Raw genomic sequence first — 4,686 nt, forward strand, 5'->3', positions numbered from 1 at the left:
AATTGTTGCTTCAGAGGTTGTGAACGATGATTGGATGAATGATGTTAGTGAAGATAATTTGATAAATGATGATACTGAAGAAGAAGATGATCCGGAAGATGGTGATGAAGAACCAATCATTTCAAGTGATGATGAGGATAGTGATTAGTTTATATCATAATTTTAATGTTTTTATTTTGTGCGAGATGTTTTTGTTTGACATAATTTGATAAATGTAGCTATAATTGAATGGCTTTGTTAGTCCCAGTTTCCTCTCTATGTCCATTTCCCATTTTCATAGGAGCTCTGTGATGTTACAATGGTTTCAGGATATATCATCCATATTCCCTTTCGTATTTACGTTACACCAAATGTTGGTTTTTACTAGGTTGTATCTCAAACTTTATGCACTTCCCATACCTTTCTCTTCTTAGTTCTTTCATTTGACCCTTCTTTGCTTGTTGTAGAACAGCTACTCCAATTCTCTGTTTGTATTCCTGCAACGTTTTTTGCATTATGTTATCTATCTTTGAATTTATTTTACTTTCTTGCAATAAACAAAATGGTTTTTTTGCTCTTTTCTGATAGTATCAAGCACATACCACATATAGCAAGGTTTTGTTCTATCATATGTACTTCTGATCTAATTTTCATATCTTGGTATTATTATCAGCCACCATTAATTTCTACTCAAGAAAGTTCATTACAATCTTTATATATGCCCCAATTTTCAAAATGTTTTTGATTTGTTGATATGATACTGTTTCGATTCACTTAGGTAATCTGGTTCCACTCTGGTTCTTCCCACCTGCATATTCAAATATATCAGATTTTGTAGCCTTTGTTGCAATACTATGATTTTTTCACAAAACTTAGGTGATCTAGCTCTGCCCTGGTTCTTCTTACCTGCATATTCAAATCCATTGACTTCTGTAGCTTTGTTGCAAAATTATGACAATTTTGATGGTTTATCTTTCATTTTTCATTCCTTCAATGGGTATTAGAAAAAAGTGTAATACTTAGTGAACTTTAGGAAATGGAACACCAGGAGTGATTTGAGTTTATAATGCCATATTTTCTAGGATTATAATTGAATTCTGACCTATTTAACTTAATTCCAGGAATTAATGGTGTCATGTGCGACTTAAGGAAAAAGTTAAAAAGCTCCTGCATTTTGTTACTCGTGATCCTTCTGTGGTTTGAGCACGAAAACAATAGGACTAGGAAGTGGTGATGTTGTACTGGACATAAGACTGTAAGCAAGGTCAAGCATTTGGTGAGATAACTGCTACTGGTTGAGCCCTTAGCTTGACATTAGTTTTATTTGAAGAAAAATTTGAGCATTCTGTCCTTTCAGATGTTGCTGGAAATGGACTGATCTTTATCCAGGCATAATATGGAAAATTAAGTCAGAGCTTGCTTCTATCATTCACCATCTTCTCAGAACTCAAGCAAGTACAAACATTTATATTAGATATTCCAAATGGATAAATGTGGTCCAAGTATTGACTCATTGCAATCATAAAACCAGATTATTTTTCCTAGTACCTTGAAATGATATCATTTTTATACCGTTTCATTAACTTTACATTCTAGACTTTTTTATTTTTGTTTATGGCCATATGAATCTCACCAGTTAGATGTTATACTTTTTGAGGGAAAAGTATGTATATTGTATTTGACATATTGTGCAAAGCTCTATTTATAATTACAGCAGTGATGGAAGCTTTCATAGCTTTGTGTCATTGTTGCGCATTATGTCTTGCAACTAGCTGTTCACTGTGCTAGTGTTGAAAGCATTTATAAAATCCACATTGATGTTTATCATCAAATTGCATGTTTTTTTTCTAATTTTCTATGTCTTATTGCTTATATAACAGATCAAGTTCTAATTTACACTCTCTTTGCTCTAGATGTGCTTGAAGGAGAAATATTTCTGCAGAAATTGCCCAGTATAGTTGCTACTCGTGTTCTAGGTATTAACTCAACAATATTTTACTTTATGCCTTTGTTCAATACCATGTCATTTGGTTTCATATTTACATGCTTTGTACATGGATGCTACAAACTATTTTCTGTAGGCTTTCGAGTCCCATGAGGAAACCTCTTTTTTGGTGGTTCTGCTTCTGTGGAATCAGGTTCTTTGAAGGTGTTTTTGAGCCTTTTAGATGGTTCCTGGGCATTAGTCATCTGTTTTTTTACTCTTTTGGGTTGCCTTTTCTGCTTGGGCTTATCTTCACCCCTATAATCATCATCATTAAGGTCTTCATCCATCTGAGAGTTGTTTAAGGTCTCAACAACCCGATTTTCTGCTTCAGCTTGTTCTTCATCATGCCAGGGCTGTACTTGATTAGCCACACACACACACACACACACACACACACGGATGTTCCTTGATCAGAAAAGAAAATATGGATAAATAAGGGAGAAACATGAGATAGTTTTATCAAAAGAGTCTTACATCTCCATCCAATGTATCAATGGCTTCAAACTCTGGCGATCCAGTAGGATAGAGGTCATCTCCTTCATTTCCGATGTAAGTTTTAGTATATAAACGGAATTTTGTGCAGGCAATGTATACAGGCTGTAGTTTCTGTCGTAGGGGCTTTGTTTTGAAACTCAGGGACACGCGTACGCGCGCGCATACACGAAACAGCAGTCAGGATATACGATGACAAACTATGGAATTGCTGTAAAATTCATCGAACAAGTGGTACTGATTCCAACTTGAACGACGGTGCTGTGACTGGGAATAAGTAGCATGTCTAATTTTCGCCATTTCGAAGATAAATAGAAAGTGAACAGATCAGAGAAGTGATGCTTTCAATACCATGATTTTAATTGCTAAAACTCTGAAAATTTTGATTATGGATCAATTCTTTTGAGTCATTATGGACCCAAGCAAATTAGTCCCCAGCGAGGTCATTCTTGAGCTCTTGTAGATCATATTTATATTTTAGTAACCCTCTATATTATATATTGACGTCCATATGATTTCCTTATCCAAGTTATATAGGGTGAATTCTCCACAAGACTGCTGACTATAATAAACATTATCCAAGTTAGAATTGGCTTACAACTTGCTTTTACTACCCATCACTTCTAGAATAACTTCCTTTTAAACTGGTTTTTTCTGCAGTTAGAAATGTTAATGCTAGAATTATAAAGTCATCACGTCCTTCTTCTTTTTGCTTTCTTTTAGTTTAATCTAATATAAGCATTATTAAAATGCAAATTGCCAGTCAAATTCTCAGATACAATGCTTCCCTTTAGTTTCAATCTTAATGCAGTTGTTTTCCCAAATTAGTGTTGGTGGAATCATAAGCCAAATCCAATACTAACTTCACTGCGCAGAGCACTCGTAGGATATGCTACTGAGGTAAGCTATATGTTCGATGGTAGCCACTCTTGGTTGTCAGTTTATGAACCAATCAACCATTTCCAGCAGCAAGCATGAATATATTTTTCATTTTTCTTGATGCTTAATTACCTGGAACAGTATTAACTTCAACATGGCATCTGGATTTAGCTTGTCAAAAGTTGATTTTGGCTCCTTGTAGGTCGCTAGTTGATTCTTTTTCATGACTTAGGGGGGAACATTCCTATAGATCTTATTACTACAACAAGGACCAGCTGTTCTACCATAGTTTACACCAGCATCCCTGTGAGATGTGCTTAAAGCCCTTTCTTGCTGAAAATTTGTGTATATGTTGTAATATCCTCGAGAATGGATGAATTTGATAAACCAAGGTGTCCATATCCTATCTCCCATCTTCTTATACCATCCTATCATGTGGTAACCTGCATATATTATAAGTTGGTTTACAGTTAAGAGAATTTCTGTGATATGCATTTCTGGAGATGTAATTAAAAGTTCCATGTACCTGATTATCAGTAGCCCTACCAGAAAAAGATACAATTATTAGCAAGAATAGCAGAAAAAATTTCTTTGAGACTCATATAAACATGGTAATGATTCAAATAGATGAATGTTACATTCTTTTGCATTTTGACCATTCTAATTGTCTGATAATAAACAGTGAGAAGATGTACCGTAACAAAACGCCTACCGTTCAGAGTTCTACTTCTGGTAAGTAGTGCATATTTCTCTTATAATTCATGATTCATTCACTTGGTTGATTAGAATATTATTATCAATTTAACGTTTATGTAACAACAGGTAATGCACCAAGTAATCAATCACATGCAGAATTATTGAAAAAGAAACGTTCTCATGCAGCAACTAGTTATCTGCCATACGTGAATTCTATAGGGAATGGATCCGGTTCTAATCCGAGTAAATATGCAATCTTTATTTTACTGTTAGAATATTTAAGTACTGTTAGTTTTTACTTATCTAACAAGTCTGTGTGCTAATAGGTACAAAACGTACTCGTCTGCAAACTTCCAATCAAGAATGCCAAAATTCTGTAGCAGATGGACTGAATTCTAGTAGTACTGTTGTCACCACAGAACGAACTACTACTGGTAAGTGGTGTTGAATTGAGCTGAATTCAGTTGAATTGAGCTGAATTCAGTTGAATTGAGCAAAATTGAATTATTTTCCTCTAAAAGGTGTAGAGAAGCTGAATTGAATTTTATTTTCATCAATTGCAAATTACAAGGGTATACCTAAAATACAAACTCGAATGACAGGGATTAGAGTTAGTGCACGTCTTCAGCAACAAAGTGTTAATGATCAGCCAG

At 34.6% G+C, this 4,686-nt stretch overlaps 1 long non-coding RNA gene across 1 annotated transcript; it reads left to right on the forward strand.

The window, feature by feature from the left end:
- Positions 4,252-4,686, forward strand: LOC109846583. Its single transcript, XR_002248562.1, has 3 exons — positions 4,252-4,276; positions 4,360-4,467; positions 4,636-4,686. It is a non-coding gene; the product is annotated as an uncharacterized LOC109846583 (long non-coding RNA).

The sequence above is a fragment of the Asparagus officinalis genome, chromosome 7 (assembly GCF_001876935.1).
Source record: "Asparagus officinalis chromosome 7, Aspof.V1, whole genome shotgun sequence".
Classification (NCBI taxonomy): Eukaryota; Viridiplantae; Streptophyta; class Magnoliopsida; order Asparagales; family Asparagaceae; genus Asparagus; species Asparagus officinalis.